This window comes from Nannospalax galili, unplaced genomic scaffold (genome assembly GCF_000622305.1).
Source record: "Nannospalax galili isolate Female #2095 unplaced genomic scaffold, S.galili_v1.0 scaffold363, whole genome shotgun sequence".
NCBI lineage: Eukaryota > Metazoa > Chordata > Mammalia > Rodentia > Spalacidae > Nannospalax > Nannospalax galili.
The window spans coordinates 3205924-3229768 of record NW_008351176.1 but is presented as its reverse complement, the minus strand read 5'-3'; the positions used below and the strand labels follow the sequence as shown (position 1 = coordinate 3229768).

Sequence of the window (23845 nt, the reverse complement as noted above, 5' to 3'; positions counted from 1 at the left end):
ATAACTACTTAGCTCCTCTTATGTGTGGAAGCTGGGGAGGAAGGGAGCCCAGAAATAGAAAGTTTAACATCTGAGAAGAGGAACGGGACTAGAGAGAGGAAGAAGGAAAAGATACAAATGTATGTGACCCTCCCAAAAAGACGAAGTTATTTGCAAAGCAGGGCCTGGAACTCAGATGAGCTGATTTTCCTGAACTGACTTCACTTCTTTATTCTGTGCCCCTAGTCCCTCTCATTTCCCACAGCTTGGTCAATTCTGGTTATTCCATAGAAATTATGACCCCAAGGGCCACATAGAAGCTTCTTGGTCACATATTTGATCCTGACTTACTTCAGAGTTCTCACCTCCTTTTGCTTCTGTTGTGAACAACAAGCCTGGCACACTCTTCTCTGTCTTATCTGCCAGTGGTCAGTTCTGATTCCCATGAATTTTCCATGTAAAAGTGTTTACCATACCCGGGCTCCCTTCTTCCTCTTTGCCCTTTTTTGACTATGTAGGTCATTGGTGGACTTCCCTAGTCTGAGTATTTTGACCATTACCTTTCCTTGAGTTGACCTAAAGTTGTATTTCAGTTCACCCATATCTAACTGCCTGAAGTGTGTTCTCTTTGACAGACCTGTATCAATTGTACCTAAACCTCACCACAATTTATAGAGACCCCCAAGTGTCATTTATTGAGTCACATATTTTCCAGATACAAGTGCTTTATTTGAATTTTCTTATCAATCCTCATGAGAATGCTGTGCTATAAGGATGATAAAACAAAACTCAGAAGTGGCTTGTCTGATCTATTGTAACCAACAACCAATCCATATACTTATGATTCCAAAATCTGTGTCTTTAACTGTTACATTTATAATAATTTCCCTGAAATGGCACCTCTTGGGCTACCTGATTTCTGTTTTGTCCTTATTAGTGTCAATGTCTAGAAGTTTGAAACAGGCTGTGACTGGGAACAGTTCCATGTCTTGGACACGTTCTCCTTTCTGCCTGGAAGGCTCTTCTCTAAATTGTCAATATGCTGAAGACATCTATTCTCCCAACTTCCTTCCTCTCCCTCCTGACATCCCACAGATAAAGACACCACTTCCTCCCTGGTATCACATGGCTAGGCCACAGGAAGCTTGAAATTAGCCTTGTTGTCTTGGTCTTTGCTATAAGAACCAAAACACCCTAATACTGAAATGTTCTTTGTGGTAACAGGCTATCGTCTGCGCCATCATGGCCTGGAGACCTATGGACGTTTTCTTTTGAATGACAGCACACTTAATAGGAGCTAAGACCATGGATGCTTATCTTTGTAGCTCCTGTCCTGGCAGCAGGTGCCTGATGGTCAGTGAGTCTTCTCAGATGCATCTCATCCCCTTCATCCCCACAGCTAATCAGTAGATGAGCCCTGCATGCTTTTTGTTCTAGTTCTCATGTCTTCCTCATTTCTAGACTCTACTCCAAGTCTGTCTCTTGATCTCTCAGGTATCTCATTTCAATTACTTCCAACTAATCTCCTGGCTATCTCCTTGCAATCCTGTCCAGTGTACCCTTACAATTTCTACTCTGTTAACATTGCTTCTCATGCATTGCTGGCCTGTAAAATGACTCCCTGATGCCTATGCAGTAACACTCAAGCTCCCAAGCTTGGTTCTCAGTAAACATACAAATATGTCTTAACACACAGTCTCTTGTAGCTATTCTGACACAATATAAATGACCTGTTCTAGCCAAAGCATGCTGTCTTTGTGTTCTCCATGGTGTCTTCCACGCTCCACTGAGCCCCACTGCCACATTGACCATGCTCTTCCTCCTGCTTGAGGTATCCTCTCTTGATCCCTCCATGTGTCTGAACACAAGCCTGTCTTCCCATCCCAGCTCAATGCTTACCTCTTCCAACAGTTTTCTCTGACCACTTAACCCGTAGCAGCATTTTTTATCCAATGTAGAGGAAAAACTTTATTATCTCAATGGTATAGTATAGAATGCTCACTATTGGCTAGTTGTGGGTTCTTGGGCAATACATCACGAGTTCTCACCCTTGGCAAACTGGACTAGGAAAGCCAATGGCCCAGGTTCATGGAAAGGATGCAATGCGAACATATGTGATAAAGAAAGGTTCCTGTGGGTAATCTCTGGTGTGCCTGCCTATGATTCAAGTGGAGCCAGACACACCTAGAGGGCAGTGGACAGACTTGCTCAGCCTCTGTGTCTCAAGGGAAAGAATACATTAATAATATGAATAAGTTCAGATGACTAGGCTTGTCTAAGAGAATTCCTTGGTGACAGAGGCCACATAAATGTAGCAGAGAAGTGTCTGAGTATTGGGGCTGTGCCTTGGCTTTGAATGCCGATTTTTCTTAGCTGGGTTATCATGGGCAAATGCCTTCATTCTTTCTGCTTTTTTCTTATTTCCAAAATAGGGATTAAATACAGAGTGGCCTATTTAATAGGGTTAATGCAGCAATTAATGAAATACCTTAACAGGATAGAGCATGCTGTAAACCTTCAATAAATGCTAACTATTATGTTTTTATGTCATTATTGTCCAGCCTAGTCACTATGGACCCACCTTCATCCCAGGGAGAAGGGACTGTGAGTAAAAGTGGAAAGAGATATTTCACTAACCATCTTTGGGAGAGTTTGGAAGGTGGGAGCAGAGGGAAGCCTTCTCCACAGCATCTGTTACAAGGGTATCACAGGAGAGACTAAAGCCACAAGAAACAACTTGAAACTCAGTCATTCATCAAAAGGGGTAGAGAAGCAGCTCCCAGCCCTGGCAGTAAACTAGAGTTGGGTGATTTTAATGAATGCTGATGTCTGGACCCCACCAGAACTGCTGGGCCCACATATGAGTATTTGCAAAAACATCCTTTCAGATGGTTCTATTTGGCACCTAGGTTTGCAAAACACTGGGCTAAGGCAAGACAGACATCAAGGTCAGAATAACATAAATGGTGCTGGAGGAAGAGTGTGTGAAGCAGGCAAGAAGTATGAGAATTAAGCAAAGGTTAAGGGAATTAGTCCTGGACACAGGACCAGGGGAAGGAGAAGGAAAGTTAGGTGCCTCAGGAGGCACTAGTCTTTTCTGGCAACATTCCTGGGAGTTGGGGGTATAAATAATTTGAGTATTTTCTTTAGATGATGGTATAGGTTGGTCATGACTTTTTTGAATCAGATGTTGTTTCAGTAAATTTTCCTTTTCCTGTTGGGAGGTGCCCCCCCCCCCCATGGTCTCCTGGTCCTGACATGGACAGACATAAGACATTCTATTTGGATTTTGCAGAGTTTCTGTGACATTTGGGAGGGGGTGACTTACAAAAACATGGATTCTTATAGGCTTTTCCTTTTCCATATTTGAAATGCATCTATCTTCCCCACCCCATTCACAGTTCCCTGACCTCAATATGGCAGCGGCTCCACCCCTTTTTCCTGGTGTGCTCCACACTGCCTTCTCACCAGTCAGAGTGCCTTGTCTAGGCCCTCTGAGGAGCTCCCAGGATGGGTGGTGCATCTATGGGTGTGCGGGTCTCGCGGAACGCCAGCTGCTGGCTGGTGCCTTTCTCTCCTGGGCCGCTGGAGCTGAGGCTCTCTGCTACCGGGGCTGGCGGCTCTAGAGGACCGCTGTCAGCCGCCCAGGCGGGTTCCGTCCCAATCTACCGGGCACTCCCTCTGGATTCGAGATCCATCAGCTGCCAGGTCACGAGGGGAGGTGCGGGAGGGCAAAAGCAGGGTCTCCGAGTCGTTGCTTACGAAGAGACAGCCCCCTCCGGAGAGACTGGATCATAGGCAGTAAGACACAGAACTCAGCTCAGTACAGCTCCTTTATTCAGTGACTCAGCTTGGCTCCAGGTCTTAGTGATTCAGCTCCGATTAATTAGGGGAAACCAGGACATTTATACTGTGGGGGCAGTGGCAAAAGCCTTAGTGGATAGGTGCTTTCAGGATGCCCCATTTACATGTGGTGGTGGGCTTCTGCCAGGCTGCCAGACATGCCACTTCAAAAGGTGAGTCAGGAAGAGAGTAGGGGGGCGCCCTGCTGAGAAGAGGAGTCCTCCCATTCGCGCCGAGCCGACATGCGGCTATCCGGACATGGAAAGACTACAACCCAAAACAGCAGGAGTCCCCAACAGAGCATCCACCTGCCTTTCACCTCACTCTATTCCAAAAATGGCAACTATCCCATTCACAGCTGTGCTCAAAAGTCCATACCCAAACATAAATGTCCAGTGGCTTCCCAACAGCCATACAAGATGGCAAGAGAGCAGCCTCATGGTTTTCCTGGCTTATATTTCCATAGCCCTGCCCCTTAATGGGCTTGACTCCTTCTGCAGACCATGGGAAGGAGGTGGGACCATGGCTTGTCAGAGGAACTTCTGGGTCACAGATGTACAAAAAGGGAAAAGAATAAATTCCTAGTCGCATAGTGATTGCATCCATCCATTCATCCATCCACCCAACCAACCATCCAAATATCCATCCACCCATCCAATCATCCATCCATCCATCCATCCATCCATCCATCCATCCATCCATCCATCCAGTAATCCATCCAGTAATCCATCCATCCCACCCATCCAATTATCCATCCATTATTCATCCATCCAACCAACCATCCAAATATCCATCCATCCAGTTATCCATCCATCCATCCATCCATCCATCCATCCATCTATCCATCCATCCATCCATTCAATCATCCATCCATCCACCCAAGTATCCATTCATCCAATTATCCATCCATCCATCATTCCATCCATCCATCCAATCCTCTAGCCATCCACCAATCTTGCAATCACCCATCAGTTCAATCATTCATCCATCCCATCATCCTTTCATCCATTCATCCATTTATTCATTTGTTCAAATAAAATATATTGAGGGCCTATTATGGTCTGCCCTTAAAAGTCAAAACGAGTAGCTATTCTTTACACATATGTTATGAGTTCTGTCTCTGGTCTTAACTCATGAGTAGGAAAATCCTATATTCTCTTCAGCTCTAGAAACAGGATGAGGGCCAGAAGGGCCAGAGAAATGACAATATGGAGGAAATTAAAAGAATGCCAGCATTTGCTAGCCATGGAGTCAAACATATAGCTTAATGTCTACAAGCTGCAATTTCAAAATTGATAAAATTAGGTGGTGATAACCATTAAATAATCAAACAAGCATGGAAGGCTTAGCTCCTGATAGATGCTCATAACAAAGACCAGAGGAGTTGCAAATGGAATTTGGAGAACTTCTGAATTACCTTCAAGCTTTAATATGTGTGTGTGTGTGTGTGTGTGTGTGTGTGTGCGCGCACGCGCATGCGCGCGCGCACGCATATATGTATTCAGAGGCAGTTCTAGGCGTCAGTTTTTGCCCCTAATTGAGCAGATCCCTTTATAACCTGAGAAACTTTAAGCTTGAGTGTGGGATGCATGCAAGCATCAGCTAGTCAAATCCCGTCATTATACAGACAAACAGGCCCAGAGAGGGACAGTGCTTTGGCCGAGGCTGTGAGGCCAGTCACTGACTTTTATAATTGGAAAAAGCTTAGGATACTTAGTTTAAGTTTACATGGAAGCATCCTGGAACAGATGCATCACTAGTTTCTCAGGATAGAAAAATATCCATTTTACCAAGTAGGGCTCTGAGACTGGAGTTAATGACAGGCACAAGGGTCATATTTTCACATTTCTTGAGCATCTATTAATAATAAGCATTAGGCATATGTGTGCATTTGTCCTATTCAATCTTACAAAAACCTGTGGAGTATTAGGACTACATTCTGTAGTTTACAGATCTAGGAACCAGAAGCTCTAAGACATTAAGTGACTTTGCCAGGAACTCATAGCAGGAAGTGGTGGTGCTTGGTCCGAACTCACCTTTGTGACTTCAAAACTCACACTCTGAGCTCCCAAAATAATAGATAGACATATCTGTGCCTAGGATTGCCTCTGAATCACACATCTGGCCTAAGACAGAAGCCTGGGAGCATTTCTGGTCACAAGGTCATAGTTAGACTACCTCGCTAACTGTGTTCCACATGCTGCTGAAAATATATCTGAAAGAGCCTGGATGATTTAACAGGCTTTGAGAAACTCACTTAGTCCATTTCTGTGCCCTCTTTAAAAGCCTGCAATTCTGCCATTCTGAGTTCAAATCTTTGGTCAATTTTCTTCTCTCATCCTGAATAGCTGGGGTTGGGATGAAGACGCATTAAGTCCTGTTGTCTCAGCACGAGTAAACTTGTTCTTTCTTCCTCCACCTGTTGAGCTGAGTCATCTTTCCAGGATTAGCACAAATGTAATTGACACAGGAACTTGACAATATATTCTGAGTCACCCCTCTCTGCTGTGGGCTAAGGATGCAGAGCTATTAAGGCAGCATGGGTCCAGTCTAGACTGCTCACTGCCTGGTGAGAGAATATGTAATTGCAATGTGAGGTTCAAAAGGAGAAGGGTAGATGCCAACACCAGGGGGCTCACAGACTCCAGCTCTGGAGAGGGTGGTGTGTTTCCAGTGTCCCCTAGAATACAGTTTCTCCACCCTCAGTACGCATCTAACACTTTGAATGACACCTGTCAGTGTACTTACCTTGGCCATTGGCAAAGGTCTATTTTCTTATCTGTCTTAGGACATAAGTGGAAGGCTCAATTGGCTCTGGAGCCACTATGGCTAGGGAGGGACCCGACATGTGATAGGCATTCTGTGAGAGGTGAAGAAAAGAACTCAGGTGGGAAATTGGGATGATCTAATATTGGGTGGCAGGAAGGAGGGCGATCAGGAAACAGGAGCAATGCAGACGTGTGACAGGTGAGAAGCTGCGGCCAGCAGGTTCTTGTAAAGAGCCCAGGGTGGACGCCAAGGGATGGCCCTTGTAGTCCTGGAAAAGAGACCTATTGTCCTCACCACCTCTCCTTCTAATCCCATGTCCCCATCAGACCGGATCAGTACAGCCTGGAAACTCAGGGCACACTCAGGGCACGCTCAGGTCTGGCTAGAGAAGCCCCTTCGGTATTCTCCATTTTCCAGTGCTACAACATTTTAATTATGCTCTTCATATTGTCTGAGACCCCTGCTTCACTGTGAATAATTCACTGTACCTTATTTTTAAATCTCTCTTTAATCAGATCTTTTCTCCCCCTTTCAACTCATAGTGATTTGTATTTGCCAAATAATGACTTTCTCAAAGAAGAACATGCTGAAAAAGAAATCTCGCCATGGGGAAGCACTAAGTGGACTCAGTGGGTTTATGGAAGGATACATGAAGTTGGGAAGGAAACGTGATGGTGGGAAAAGGGAGGAATTAGAGATGGATTTGATCAAACACATATTCATCTATGAAATTATTAAACCCGAATTAAAAAAGAAAAAAATAATTTACACCTGCACTCTATATTTGAGTGTATTTATAACTAACAAACACAATAAACTATTACATTAAGTATGGGGGAAAAAGAAGAATTCTTACAGTCAACACTTTTCCAGGTGGTGGGAACAGCGCAGGGGTTGGAGGACCCACAGGGAAATGCCTCTGTCTATTCCATCTCCACGGGGTCCTGATCTGAATCCATACTTTGTTTCCCTTAGATTGATCCCTTTCTAATACACCATGTAACCTATTTGTATATCAAATGGATTATTCATTGTTTGTTTCTCACTCCCACATTACAAGGTGAGCTTCGTGAGGTTTGGCTGTCTCCAGGATCTAGAACGGGACCCAGAATACAGTAGCTGCTCAATGGGTATTGCTTGGATAAATGAATGAATAAAGGTTCAGCTTGGGTTCACTCAAGCTTTCACTCTGAGTATAAGGGAAAAGGGAACTTACAGAGTTCCAGGCTTTGGCAACTTATTGCAGTCAAGCTGGCAAGCTCTTTGGCGGTGGGCGTTATAGCGATTATGATGGCATCGATGAAGGTGGTGGTGATGCTTACGGTGGTGAGCACAGGACGGTGGAATGGTGACAATGATGTTGAAGTTGTAGCGCTGGTGGTGATGACCATGGTGGTAGTAATGAAGACATAAAGTTACTTCACATCTATTGAATTTCAGAGTTTTCAGAGCATTTTTGTATCCTTTTTGACTTTAATCTTCATAATGTCCTTTAGACATGGCAGGAGCCAACAGTACTGCCGCCTTTTCCTGAGCCCAGCAGAGTTGAAAGTGATGCAATAACCTGCCCAAGACTGCACAGCCATCAAAGCCAGAACCAGGATTCAACTCAGGTCCCTATGCCCATAGCAAGCTACCATTATTGGCCTTCTCCTGCATGCCAGGCACCCTGTGAAGGACTCTATACTTCTCTCTCTTGGTAATCTGAGAGTCATAGACTCAGACATCTCTGCAAGTGAGGCATGTGTGGTAAGATGCTTGGCCACATTTTTGTTATCTCTCCTCTCCCCTCACTAAGATATGGATCCTGTTCAAATCACTGCAGTGGACAGTTCTACCCAGGATTGATTGAGCTGTATCTAGTCAGTCTCTCTCTCTCTCTCTCTCTCTCTCTCTCTCACTCTCACTCTCGTTCTCTGTCTGGATGATAATGCTGTTATTATACCAAATGGTAACTGGGTTCAGTGTGGTCATCGTTTTGCCCTGTCCAGCATTTGATCTCAAAAAGTGAGCCCTTTGCAGATAAGTATGGGACTTGGCCTCATCACTTAACTTCCCAAGCAATTTGTCTTAGAAGAGAACTGAGTAGCCCAAGATTACAATAGAGACCTTTCTGCACAGGTCACAGCTACAGTCTACTCTGAACTATACATTTATTAACCTTTTTATTGCCCATGAAGAGTTGGAGTTGAGATTGCAGTTTTTCAGATCAATTTCTCTCTTTTCTCCTTGGCCATCTTGACAGGAGGTTTCTGACATAGGCTGTATACAAGTGATCTGATTGGAGCTAGAGGATGGTTGAGGGTCTGTGTGTGCTGGCCACCACGCTCTTTGCTCTACCCATGCGGTCTGGTCAAAGGTCTCATTTTTAGGAAGTAGCAGTGCTCAGATGGTCCACCAGAGGCTAAGATTCAAAGTATGTGGATGATGTTCAGAACAGTCTTCTTGTCTTGGGAAGATCAAGACAGAGCAAGAGCAAGAGCGTTTAGAGGACAGTAGAGGAGCAGATTTATGTAGCTGCTGTGCGTTAGTGACCTCTGTAACTACTCTTCTTCTAAAACACAACCGAGAATGGGGAGGTTCATCAGCCAGATACCTCGTCAAACTGGAGCATTTATTCTGAGAGCTGAGAAGGGCCTAGAACTTCCCCAGGACCATGAACTCAAGACTTTTAGAAAGGAAGTTGTATATCCTTCCATTTGTTCCCATCCCATGGGCCAATCCTGCTCATCTCTCTCTCTCTCTGTGAGGGCTGAGAATTCAAGTTACTCTTAACCTTTTTAGGTTCCCACATGGCCTCTCTCCAACCTCTTCCTCTTACAAACAGGTGTCTCAGTATCTCTGTTGTCTATGCCCCCGCATCAGCTGCAATAGATGGCCTTCTGATGCAGAAACAAATACTTCCAAAATCACAGTGACGCCAAACAACACAAGTTTGTTTCTTACTCGTGCTATGCTGATCTAAAGCAGGTGAGAAGGTTCTGATCATCTTAGCTACTCAGAGCCACAGTATGACAGAGTTATGACTCTGTAGTTGACATCACCTTCTCAATAGGAAAAGAGCAGAGAACAAGGGAAGTCAGGTGACTGCCTTGATGAGCTCTTATTTCATTGGCCAAAGAAAGTCCCATAGCTATGCCTAACTTGATGGAGTTCACGAAGAGTCAGAATCAGAAGTATTGACAGTTATTGACGTAACTCATTATGCACGATCTCCTCCCACCATGCCTTTCTCCTCTCCTTCCCTCCCTTATCATTTGAGCTCCCTTTCTGACCCGTTTTCACACTAGCCTGATCCTGCCTCATTTCCCCCCTTGCCTCCGTACCATCCTCCCTATCGCTGCATCTGCCGGCTCCCCTCCTGTCCTCTGTTCCCCACCCAGCCCCCGATGGCCACATCTCTTGCTGTGCTGGATAGATACGATTTGATACAACCTCCAGCTCTCATTCCACAAGTTTCCCTTACCCCTAATTGAGCTTAATGATTTATGTCTTGTAGTGGACACAAATGGGCAGGGATTCCAGGATCTCATTAATAATTTTAAACATGCCAGAATTAGGATTTTAAAATCCTAAGCAAAAATGAAATGACCATAAAATCTTTGCTTGCTTCCCAGGAGACAATCCTTGTTCAACTTGACAGCTTAATTAAAAGCTGGGCAAATTGGACACAACACTTTTAATAAACAGGACTTGGTGGGCCTGGGAAAAAGAAGGGAGGTGAGAAGGGAGAAAAATGAAGTTCACCATGTAACAAAAGGAAATTAAGCTATGGGAGGTCCCTCTCCTATGTACCTTTCTGGGAGCTGTAGATATCATGAAATAACACCAGTGACCCAGAAGATTCTCAGAAAATAAATCATCAACTGACTCCAATGCCTTCTAAGGTCGTATTATTCCATGAGGGAAGGAAGCTGTTATCTAGATATGCTCTTGGGAGGATCTTTGAGTTCATATTTGAATCCTGTACCACACTCCTTATAAACCCTCCGTCCACTGAGAGGCCATACCATCTAGAGAGCTCCAAGAGAAGGGTTGTAGTTGAATCTCAGTCTTGTCTTCCATTTTACCATCTTGCCTTACCTCTGATCTCATGTGTGTGTGTGTGTGTGTGTGTGTGTGTTCATGTATATGTGGTGATGTGGGTATGCAGGTAGACCAGAGAACATCCTTGAGTGCTGTTCTATTTTTCCTCAGGGGTGTCCATTTCCTTTGAAACATGGTCTCTCAACTGGTCTGGAAGTAGCTGAGTAGGCTAGACCTGCTGGGTCAGTAAACCCCAAAGATCCACCTGCCTTTGCCACCTCAGAGTTGAGATAATAAGCATATGCCATTATACTCAGCTTTAACCAAACAAGCATGCTTGCAAAGTAAGTACATTACCAGCTAAGCCATCTCCCTAGCATTGGACCTGCTCCTTGACTATCACTTTGTGAGGTTTGTGGGTTAAATATTTCCACCTCTACTAAGGTTTAGATTCTTGTCTGGCTCTGTTGCTCCTTCTTATTATAGGTCAGTCCAGCCAAGGGTCTGGCTGTAGTAGACTCCATTGCCAGTGACGACACAGGAATCACCCAGAGCTCTTGCGTGGGCTCAGGTAGAGCCCATGAGAAGTGCTTTGATTACCAACATCCTTAGGTAAAACAAGTGTCATCATACAAAGTTCACTCTGGGGCTGGAGAGAGGGCTCAGCAGTTAAGGGCATTGATTGCTTTTCTAGAGGGCCTGGGTTAAGTTCCCAGCACCCACATGACAGCTAATAACTGGCTGTAACTTCAGTTCCAAGACATCTGACCCCTTCTACTTTTTGTACACACATAGTGAACTTGCACACATGCAGGCAAAATGCTCATACACAACAAAAATAAATGAATCTTTTAAAAAGAGCTCACTCTGCAGAATGCAAAGCTTTAGAATAGGCAGGAAGTAGACAGCCAGGAGGCTCTTTCTTCATTTTCATTTAGGAATATCCTATCTTCCCCCATTGGTTGTTGTCCTAGTTTGTTTCTCCATTGCTATGACAAGGCACTTTGACCGATACCAATTTGGGGAGGAAAGGGTTTATTTGGCTTATATCTCCTGGGTCACAGTTCATCAGGGAGCCCAAGGTAGGAACTTGGGGGCAGAAACTTGGAGTCAGGAGCTGGAACACAGGCCATGGAGGATCGCTGCTTAGTGACTTGCTCCCCTGGCCCCTGCTCAGCCTGCTTTCATATGCAACATAGGCCCACCTGCCCAGGGTTGGCATCACCCACAGTGGGCTGGGCCCTCCCACATCACTCAACAATCAAGAAGATGTCCCACAGACATGGCCACAGGCCAGTCCTATGGAGGAAATTCCCCAGTTGAAGCTCCCTCAACCCAAGTATGTCAAGTTGACACTAAAGCTTTCCAGCACAGTTGTCTAGTTGCTCAAGTTTATCTTGAATTCAATGTAATTTACTTATGTATAAATGCCACATGCTTCTTTAAAGTCTGCCTATCTCTGTTGCACAGAAAAAAAATTAAACAAAGAAAGAAATCAGAAAATGCGTTTGAAAGTATTTTGATCTTCAATGAACCTCACAGGGAGGAACTGGTGACAAGCACCGGAGTGAGTGAAAATGATCTACCCGGCAGGTGTGGGACCTGCTGACCTTTGAACAAGAACGCGTTCGGGTGCAGGAAGAAAACAACCTCTGTCATCATTTGTCAGCCTCCTTTCGCTTTCACTACAGAACTCAGAAACCTGAAGCCCGTGAAGGCTTTGGCACTGATCTGGCTTGTCGGTGTCCAGGTGATGGAGCCACACCCCAGAGGAAGCCACTTGCCCAAGCTTGGCAGAAGGGTTGCAACTGGGCCCTGAGGGAGGAAGGTGGCTTTTCTTGTCAGTGAATAACCATGACTTTTGGAGACACGTGGACTTATTATTGGCTGTGGGTATTTCTAGCTCAGTGCAAAGCTCGTTTTCTCAAGGCGCCTGCTAAGGGAAAACAAATTCCATTTCTTTCCACTGACTCCCATAAAAATAGAGAGAGACATTCTTGATTAAAAGACCCCAACAGCTTGAGTTGCCAAGCTTGAGAATGGGAAGGTTTAAGTGATGGTATAAAAGACAAAGGGTGGTTTTGTTTTTGTTTTTTGTTTTTCTGGAGGGGGAGGGGTGCTGGAACTGGAGGTGGAGACTATGAAGGGCTGCAGATAAATAGGCTTGAAGTCTCTCTAAAAACAAGTAAAAAGAAAGATGCGACTAGGAGCGAGGGCAAAGACAAGGCTCTTGGGACCAGAGTAGAAGGAGGTGGTGACCCCTGGCCTCCGTGGGAGTTTGGACTTAGCCTCTCAAAGGCTACCTCCCTCTAGCCTCGGGAGCATCAGTTGAAGCAGATGGCACCGGTCCAGTCAACCCCACTCCAGACTCTTGTCTAAGAGCTCGATTTTAACTTGACTGATCATTAGCATCTGTCAAATACATGTTGGGCTGAGTGACATTTAGAGGGACAACATGTGTGCCATGCTATCATATGCCCCTCTGGGCTGTGGACATCCCATTAGAGTCCCAGAAAGCAGGATGTTGGCATTTGGTAGGTGTAGGAGCCCATAGAATGCCTCTGTTGGAGTTAGAGCTCCACCAAAGCTAATGGATGAAATGATTACATAAAAATGTATAGGTATTTGGGGCCATTTTATGTTGTACATTATATGACCAATGTCCTTCCCATGAGACTCCAGGGAGTAAGTACCCCACAGGATTAGCACCAAGAGAGCTTCTTTAAAATTGTTTTCTTTTACATTTATTTGTTTGCTTGTTTTATGGTCTAGTGTGTGCATGTGTGTGTGCACTCATATGCCACAGCATACCTGTGGAGGTCAGAGGGCAACTTGTGGGAGTCATTCCTCTCCATCATATGAATCCTGGGATTTAACTCTGGTCTTCAGGCTTGGCAGCAGGCTTTTACCCACTGAGCCATCACACAAGCCCAAGAAAAAGTTTCTGTACTAAAAGTTTGAAATGATTTTCTTGATAGGCACAGTGGGAGCTACTGAAGTCATTGTGACAATGACAGCTCCTCCTCCTCCTTCCCCTCCTCTTCCTTCGCTTCCTCCTCTCCTCCCCTTCCTTCCCCCACTCCTCTTCCTGTTCTTCCCCTCCTCTTCCTCGCCCTTCTCCCACTCCTCCTCCTCTTCCCCTTCTCCTTCTCCTCCTTGTCCTGCTTTTTCTTTTGTCTGGATTTCCAGGAATAAAGTTAGAGTAGAGGGCTGAGGAGATGGCTCAGTCAGTAAAGTGTTTGCCTTGCAAACATAAGCACCGGAGTTCAAAACCTAGAACTCATGTTTAAAAACGGCCAGCATAGGGCACAGGTTTGTAATCCCAACACCAGGGAGATAGACAGGTGGATCCACAGAGTTTGCTGGCTTGAGCCTAATTGGTGCACTCCAAGTCAATGAGATATCCTGTCTCAAAACATCAAGGTGAACAACACCTGAGATTGTCCTCTGGCCTACACACACACACACACACACACACACACACACACACACACGAGCGTGCACACATAAACCTTCACATAAACTAACACATATACACATTAAAAAATAAAATAATGAATAAAATTAGAATGACAGGCTGCCAGGCACAAACTTGTCTCTGACACAACTATTTTCCTGCTCTTTGGTCAGTTTTGTCTTCTTCACATTCATTCATTCAGCACACATTCAGCATCCCTGGAGTTCAAACGATGGATGGGGTGTAGCCTTTACCACATGGAGGCAGACAGGATAATAACTGCAGACACAATTTATGGTAGATGCCTTCTCCAGATGCCACAGGACCAGATGAAGGAAGGGACAGCAGAAGTAGAAAGATGGGAAATACTCACACACGTGTAATATCTTTATTTTCTTTTCTTCTGTATTCTTGATTTTGTGACTGGGAAGAGATCGGTCCACCTCAGCCTGCCCAACCTTTAGAGTCCCTAAATACAGAGATCTTGAGAAGATATCTTTCATACAAAGACAAAACACTGCAGAGCCCACATGCCCAGCACTCACACTCTAGGGTGTAGGATGCCTAATCACCCAGGGCCAGCTGAAGGTCACCCTACGGCTCAGAGCCCACAGCTGTGTTCACACTAGCCAATCCTCTGCTAGTTCTTCCTTGTCTTGCCTTTTACATGGAAAACAATAAAGACCGCGGCTCATGTTTCCCCTGGCTCCTTCCGCCTTCCACACATGGTTCTGCATGGCATGGCGTAGCCCTCCTTCTGAGAAACAGAATGATACGAATCTTCTTTCAGTGACATTGGACTCTGTGTCATCAGTCAATCACCTCCATGAATTATAAACCACTGGGTAATTGATTCAGATAGGTAAAGATGAATGGGCGGTCAGGAATTTTCTAGGTGGAAGAACATTCCAGGCATAGAATATTCCATTCCTTGAGCCCTGGCTCACAGACTTGAAGTGGGAATATTAGCCTTCTGTGTCTCATGCATACTTTTAGCTTTTTAAAGGCAATCTGTGGACCTTCCTTCTGCAATGTAATGGAACATAAATTATAAATATGGTATCTAGGCCAAGACTTATCTGCACCAGACTGAAGTTCTTCCAAGGTCCTGAATGCTTTTTCTTCTATTTTATCAAAACTTAACACTTAACACAGTGCGGAGACAGAGTCCTGGGTCTCTTGTTGACTCTCTGTCCTTGCACAAGTTCTTAACTTCTAGTACTTCAGGGTCTTCGTCTATGAGAAAGGAACCACACCAGCAGCCTCCTCAGAGTGTTGCTGTGAGAATTAAGCAGCTTAATTTAAAAAAAATAGTCAACAGTGGCCATGGCATAATGCTAAGAACTATATGAGCATTTGCTAAATTATGTTGTGAATCCTGATACGCAGAATCTATAAAGATGTGGAAGATGTGTTCTTTACACCTAAAGATTACAAATATAATGGGAACCTAGAGAATTTGGGAGGATCAAAGAGCTGCTCACACACTGTGTTTCCAGGAGGTATTGAAAATGATGAAGGTGATAATGGACTGATGCTTTGGCCTTTGTGCATTCTCCAAGTGAAAGATCATAGGACCAGTAGTCTGAAGGATCTGGGACCCAGGTATGTGCCATGCTGGCTTCTCAGCTGTGCCATTTCTGAGCCATGGAACCTAGTTAGTTAATTTCACCAAGTCTTAGTTTTCCCCTTTGTGTAGCATGGAGAGCTGTACCTACTTCAGCAGGCGGAGCAAGGCTCATAATAACAGCAAAGGCTGACCTTTAATGGGCACTGGCTGTGTGCTGAGAACAAGATGAAGACTTCCAAGAGGAAATCGGCTTAGAGAAAGGTCAGTGACTCAGTGCCCAAGGCCACTCAGTAATAAGTGGTAGGGCTATTTGAACCCAGGGACTTGGATTCCAAGTCTGGCCTGTAACTATGATTTTACACTAAGGCTTTCAGAGCTATGCTGGATTCAGCAGGCACATAAGGACAACTGTTATTAACTGTGTAACATCTTTGATCCATTTGGCTAATGGTCCTTTTCATTTAAGACTCACTTTAGATGCTACATTTCCTTCATCTTTAGAAACAACCTGCTGATATTCCCGTAATGCATCACACTGGGCAGGCAGAAGCCCAATGCTCCTAAAATTCTCCACTTTTTGTTTTCTTCAAGTGTTGGATAAATAAATAAATAAATAAAAAGGCCTATCAGATCCCAGGCACATTAATCAAAAGTTAATCCAATAAAGTTAGTAATGAAACAGATTTGAGAAACAATTTGAACTACAGGCCTTTACAGACGGGGAAAATTAGATCAGATAAATGATTTACTCTAAGTGGATTTAATGCAAAAATGTCAAGACCTATAAGACAAACAAGTGTTAGGAGTTCTGGGAGCTGAATTGGCTTGGTGATAACTTCAAGCCTACAGTTCAGCCAGTTTAGGTATTGGATCACAGGCCAGATCAGGACACAGAGGGTGCTGGCTGGCGGCTCAGCCTGTGAGAAGATTCCTAATGACACCTGAATGTCAGCAGTATGAGTTCATTTCTAAGTCTTTCCTGTTCAGATTGGGAAGGCTGTTGGGGCCACTCAAACCTCAGCAGCTCAAGATCGGTGACATTGCCACCCGTTATAGTTGCAATAGCATGTGTACCCAGCAGCCTAGCTGGTTTCTCATGAGTTTTCTTTCCTGCTCAGATCCTGGGTAGAGTTTAACATGCAGGAGGCACAGGCTGGGGTTATGCACATGAATCAGTTTGACTGAATTATGTTTAAGAAAAAGGAAAGATAGCTTAATTCAATAACTAATCTTTGTTCCATTTGTGGCTTTTCTGTTTTGGCTGATGCTCTCATATCCTGACAAAGGCATGGTCATGTGACAGTATGGAAACTCGAGGTTTCCAAGACTGGCTCCATCTTCCGTGCTGGATTGTGGGCCTGGATGAGGAGTGGTGGTCAAAGCAGAATACTTCAGTATAGTATAGCGGGAGGAGGCAGCTTGACACTTAGCTATGGCACTGGAACTTGGCCGTGTTGTCATCTTTAAAATGTGGGATTAACATGAACTTACTATGTTAAGTAATATATAACATGCTTTTGTCAGTTAGTTTTCTGTTGCTACAACACAAAATGTCAGACTGGATAATTTTTTAAGCAAAGAGGTTTATTTTGGCTCATATTTCTTCTTGGCCAGAAAGTCCAAGAGCAGAATGTCAATGAGGGCTCAAGTAACTTCAACCCACAGTGGAGGGAATGGAGGGCAGATGGGTGCAGAAGAAACAAAACAAGGGGAGAGGGCAGGAAGCCTAGAACACAGGGCTATCCTAGCAGCTCATCTGGTCCTATGAGATCCAGAACTCATCAAGAACCGCAACCACCCATTCTTGAAGCTCCTCCCACATGACTAAACACTTCCCACCTGGCCCCACCGCAACGTGAGTTTTACACCACAGCAGCTCAGATTTTGAAAAATAATTTAGTGCTATGAGATGCCTGACAGTGTACAATGCTCCTCCTCCCTTCTCTCCCCTTTATCCTCCAATGCCTTGGGTGAAACTGGCGAAGAACAAACGGCAAGGTGGGGAGCAGTCCACAAACCACAAGGCACCAGCTGGATCTTGATTGCGGAGCAATGAAGGAAGCTTCCTCGTGTCCCGGGGGAAGGCAGAGTAGAAAAGTCAGATGAGTGGGAAAGGAAGTGAACAAACAACTGAGAAATGAGACAAGGCAAGGGAGGCGCCCAGGTAATTCTCCCTGGGCCCAGGGAAGAGAGTGTGGATGTGTAATGCTCTGGTTTTGCATAGTCAGAAGCCACAACCCCAGCGACCAGACCATGGGCTTCTAAAGCAAGGTGAGGGGCATCTGCGATGAGGCACCAGCTGAGCAGCTGGGGTGACCATCAAAGGGCCACAGGCTCCATGTATAAACCCTCCCTCCCTAGGGATCAGAAATACCTTGATGAGGAAACTTTAAGGAGGGCTAACCCTATAGCAGTATTAGGTTTCCCTGTACTGAGGAGAATAGTAGAGACAGAGTCAGCAGCAACTTTTTCCTCAGCCATGGTCATTGTCCCCATCCCTTGTCCACTAATTAATCCATCAGAATCAAATAGAGTCCTGGTCAAGAGATCAAAGTTTAAATCAGCAGCACTATCTTCTGAAGCTCTGATAAAGGGCTGATCCTGGGGAGGAGGCAGTGGAGGGAGCTGGGTCATGTTCCATGCCTGGAGGAAAGGGCATAAGGAGTAGGGACTAAGAGAAGGGCGTTAGGAACGCATTTGAGTCTGGTTTCATGACAACTGGTTTTCCAGCATCCCAGCCTGGTGTCTCTTGACGAAAATCAGGTTTGTTCTCGCCCTGTTTGGCTTAACTCATATCAGCCCAGTCTGTACTTGTTCAAGTCAGGCCAACTGATTCAGTTGAGCTCAGCCTGTATCAGTCTGAATCAGCTTCGTGGTAGCCCATTTCAATACCACTTAGCAGAGCCAACTGTGTTAGGTTCAGTGGTAATGGCTTAATCTACAGTGACAAATGGTTAGTACAGGGGCCAGCTTCGGGAACTGCTCCCACCTGAGACAGGTGGTAACGAGGCATTGGCCTGGCCACTTGGGTGTTCCCTTACTAGCTTGCTTTAGCACTGACCAAAGGGAAGAAGGCCACAGTTTCCAGAAACCTTGGCTCAGGAATAGCCTGTAAGTTAAAAAACCTTTCCCTTTCTCTCTCTCTCTCTCTCTCTCTCTCTCTCACTCTCACTCTCACTCTCTTCCCCTCTCGTGCTCCCCCTCGCCCCCCCCCCCCCGAATAATACTAATACTCTCTCAAACTAAACCCTGGTCCATCTGAGCAAGGCACACCAAAAGCTTAAAAACACATATACACATATGAGTGGTTGGAGCGATGTCTCAGTGGTTACGAGCACTGACTGCTCTTGCAGCGGACATGGGTTCAATCCCAGCACCCACATGACAGCTGGCAACTGTCCGTAACTCCAGTTCTAGGGGATCTGATGCCCTCTTCTGACCTCAGGGGGCATTGTACAACGTGGGTGTACTTACATACATGTAGGCAATATACTAATACACATAAAAATAATAAATAAAACATTTTAAAACATATATGAGACAAAATTATTGAGAAAGCCCTAATCTTTAGCTTATATTCTCTTCTCTGAGTTGAGAAAAGACATGTCCAGGTTAGTTTTGCAACATTCTTTTGAAAGTCAGGTTGAAGAACTACTGTTTTGAGGGACAAACTTACCTGAGACTCAGGCTCCCTAGTGAAGGCACCTTTCCTCACCCTATGCGCCCAAGTCAACACAGGCCTCCAGCATATTTCCATCAGACAGGGCTGTGTTCTCTTCCTGTCTACCCCTAAGCCCATCACCTGCTGAGTGTCCTTTCCTTTATCTACGTCTGCACTGCTGAACAGGTAAAGGTAGTTGGACTAGTTCCTTTCTCTTTGTAGGTCTTCTTGGACTGAGAAGAGTTTTTTAAATCTGGCAACAACAAGCAATTCCTTCGTATCCAGCAACTAACATTGAGGATTAAAGAGAATGCCAGTAAGTAACATCAGTAGGTACTCATCGGAGCGCAAAAAAGGTATTCATAAAAGATGGCTGAGTGAATGGGAGTGCGCATATGAGTGAACAAATGCAAGAATAAGAAAGTGAATGAATGTCAGGTCAGTGAATGCATAAAATAGGAGCATAATTAGAATAGGTGGGAAAATGAGCAAAAGAATGAATGAATGCATGATGTATGAATGGGTAGAGTCAGGTCGACGCTGAAAACTGCAAATGTATGGGCTGCCTCTCCGGGGCTGCCAACCTGGCTATGCTGTATGGTCCTCTTGGCAGTCCCCCTCAGAATGCTCATTAGAATAGCAATTTTCTAGCTTATTGTTTCAAATTTGAATTATATGATTGCTACCATTTGTCCTCAAATGATTAGAAAAACTTTGAGGTGGTATAAAAAGACCTCCAATTGTGAGCCCCCCAAACGAGTATCATTGCAACTCAGGCCAGATTTCCAGAGCTGGTCTGTCATTATGTCAATCTGATGTTAATTAAAATGGTAATTGGAAGAGAGTGTTCAAACAGTCTCCCTCACTCTGCAAGTGAACCTTCCCACTGGTCTGATTTTGGAGGGAGAGAAGCTGGCCGGGAAGCAGGGAGGAAGGTACTGCGTTCTTGTGCACCTGGGGCTAGCCATGCATCTGTCTGCAATGGTGATGTTAGATGGCACTTTGATGTTCTGGTTTCATTTGGATGCAGGGGTTTAAGACCTGGGGAGGCAACAGGGAAGAAAGGGAAAATAAAACCCATAGTATTTACAAATCCACCTGTCAGGACCAGCTTTCCCGAAGAAGACCTATGAAATGATTCTGTACACATGTCTGAGCAAGACCTGTGAGCCTCAGTTTCCTAGCTGGTGAACAGGAATCGTAACACCCAACTTACAGTGAAACATTCATGAGAGAAAAAGGAGATGAAGGTGCAGTTTTTACCGACTCCAGTGTGTGCTAGGCACGATCTTATGAGTGTCTTTCCAGAGATTGCTCAGTGCATTGGTTACTATTGTTGCATTGACAAAATACACAACAAAAACAAATTAAGGAAGGAAGGAAAGAAGGAAGGGTTTATTTTGGCTCACAATTTGAGGATGTAGTTCCTCATGGTGGGGAAGGCATCGTGGCAGGAACTTTAAGCAGCTGACCACATTGCGTCTGCAGACATTAAGCAGAGAGAGATGAATGCTGGTGCTCAGTTCACTTTCTTTTTATTTAATCCAAGACTTCAGTTCATGGTGCCACCCAAATTCAGGGTGGATCTTCCCACCTAAATTAACCCAATCTAGAAACCCCATCAAAGATATGCCCAGGGATTTGTTTCATGGGTGATTCTCGAGCCTGTCAAATTGACAATCTATATTAACCATCGCAGCTAGGTTTTGAACAAACTATGGGTACCACAGAGTCATTTGAAGTTTCATTAAATATAGATCAATCTTAAAGCTGCCTTTGGGCACTTGCTTCTCTCCTCTGCTATTGAGCCATTCAGCCTAATCCTTGGACAGCCATTTTCTAGCCCTTCGTGGTCCTATTGCTTTCTCTGAGATTGGAAAGGAAGAGGTGGAAGATTATTGGGTGACCACCCAGTGTGACTGTCGGGCAGCTCAGGCCCTGTCACACTGATGCAACTCATGCGGACCTTAGAATGATGATGCTATCCAGGATGCCAGGGACTATGACCCTGATCTGCCTTTTCATGGCTGATGGCAACTATAGAGAGGAAGGGAGAAAAGACCATCAACTTACTGCTGGTCTTCTATGGAGGAGGCATTGTGCTGAGTGTTCCACATCTGTGGCTTCCCGTTAGCCCTGTTGTAGCAGTCCTTGAGGACCACATGAATCTTCCTTTGACATACAGCAGGCCTAGAGATGTCAGCTCATTTTTCCAAGGCATAGAGGAAGAGGCAGAGACAGAATTAAGACCTGATCTCTGGGGTTGGAGATGGTTCAGAGATCAAGAACACTGGCTACTCTTGTAGAGGACTGGGGTTCAGTTCCCAGCACCCACATGGTAGCTAACAGTTCCAATTCCAGGAGATCTGATGACCTCTGCTGGCATCCATGGACACTGTATGTACACGGTGTACTTACATGCATGCAGGCAGGACACTCAAATACATAAAATAAAAATAAACAGATATATAAATAAAATTTAAAGACCTGGTCTCCATGAGGATGTTCCTCTGCAATACCTAGTAGAGGGATTTCACTGTCTTGCCTGTGGTCTTTAGGTCTTTAAACTGGATGTGAGCTGTCTTGCGGTGGGTGGGTGGGTAAGCACGAGGCAAGAGAAAGCTGTCTGCACTGATGTTGCTGCTTCTTGGCATGTGAAAGAGGGGTCATGGGAAGAAGGAGAGATGTTGGTGCTCTGTGATAGACCCAAAGCCAAAAAAGAAGAAAGGAATAGTGAACCTGCATCTGAGAAAGGCTCCATGCAGCTAGCTAGAGGTGGGCGGGAACCCCTAGGCTAACTAAGGCAAAGGGGAGGGAAGAAAGATTCCCCCCCCACCCCGCCCCTGCCAGTAGAGGCTGCAGTAAGGTGCTAGGTTCATTCTGTGCTGTACTGGACTAGTTCTAGTGAGGTACTTCTGTGCCCACGTGTCTTCTGAGAGATAGGCAGGCTTCTCTCCAGGGATGAGGATGGAGGAGGTACAGCCCTGGAACACTATGCTATCCCTCAGGGTGTGTTTCACAGTCCCCAGAGTGAACTGACCTGTGACACAAACCCCTGGGGCAAGAGCTTGCATTCAGGGTACAGGAAGGTTCTAAATGTCCTCATCCAAGACAGAATGCCCCAGCAGGGGAGGAGAATTAGCAAACCTATTCATTAAGGGTTCATTGACTAATAAAGACTAATCATTTGTTTTTATTGAGATCTTTTCCTTTGATTAAAACCATTAGCACCAAGGAGTAACCATCAATCAATCAACAAGCTTTCTTAAATGCCTCAACTCTGCGGTGATCACAGCACATAGACTCAATTCAGTGTCTTAGACCACTCCGTCTGCACCACTGTTCTAAGCCACCACCGTTTCTCACCAGGGCTCACCTGACATCCTCCTGGCTGGGTTCTCTGTTATTTTTTAGCCAACAAGGCCTTGCTCACCCCATTCTTCCCAAAGGCAAACATGTCAGACCCCACCCACTCTCCCAGAAACCTTGTTGGCTTTTCATACATATCTACTCCCTTCTGGTGCAGAATGTCACATACCATTCTTTTACCTGTAGCCTTGGCCTGTCCCTTCCCAACCTTTACCTCAATAGGCCTGGATTACCCATCAGCACTTAGCAAGATACTGTCAAAAGTTAAGCCCCCAAGTTCCTCCTTGCTTGAATGAGTGGCCCCCTCCATTCTGTGAGCCCTTTGGGCTGTTTTTTTCCATCGCCACTCAGTCTGCTGGTGAGTTTGTTTATTTGATGGTTGGATCCCTCCCTATCCCCAGCATCAAAGCTCTACAGAAGCAAAGCATACTCCATGTTATTTATACTCAGTTTTAAGACTGGGACTAAGATGAGGCAAGCAGGTATCTAAGGAGCATCATTTAAGGAGGCCCTCACTCTTAGGTGCCTACCCTGAGCTTTCATGAACCTGAGAGTGGGTCCTCCTTATATTTCCTCCTGCCCTATCCCATTCCCACTTGATTCTCCAACATGCAGCTTAAGACAAAGAGGGAAGGCTCAATAGATACTTGTAGGTTAAATAAATGAGACAGACAGAAGAATAAAGAAAAGGAGTGACTTAGGAGACAGTGTCCAAGATGGGAGAGGAAATCCAAGAGATTAAATCACTCAGTGGCAGTGAGGAGGCTGGAGAGGGCAGCCTGTGCAGATGTAACTAGTGAGCACAGAAGACAGGTATGACGACATGTTGGATGTGAGGGCTAGAAACTGGGTGCTCTATGTAGCGAAGCTAGCAGTGCCATCAGGAGACAATGGGGAAAGTGGGGAGGGGAGGATGGAAGGAGGAAGGAGACGAGTGTAGGAAAGGGCAAAGCAAAGGCATGGAGCCCTGGAAGGTCAGTGTCTAGCAGGCTCTTGGCTTTCTGGATGGAGTTCATTGGAGGGCCAAGTCTCCCATGATGGGGCTGTCCTTGGTGAGTGCCATGGTGGGGTTTCCTTAGCTGCAGCTTTCCCTCAGGCTAGTAGATGACCATGCTTATGGCTTCAGGGTCTTCTCAGATTCAGAGAGAGGGAGAGAGAGAGAGAGAGAGAG

General features: G+C 45.2%; 1 protein-coding gene across 1 annotated transcript in view; it reads right to left on the bottom strand.

Moving 5' to 3' along the window:
• Asic2 (acid sensing ion channel subunit 2) overlaps positions 1 to 23845 on the bottom strand; it is a 1226389-nt gene that overhangs the window by 408450 nt on the left and 794094 nt on the right. The gene's annotated exons all lie outside the window — the stretch shown is intronic.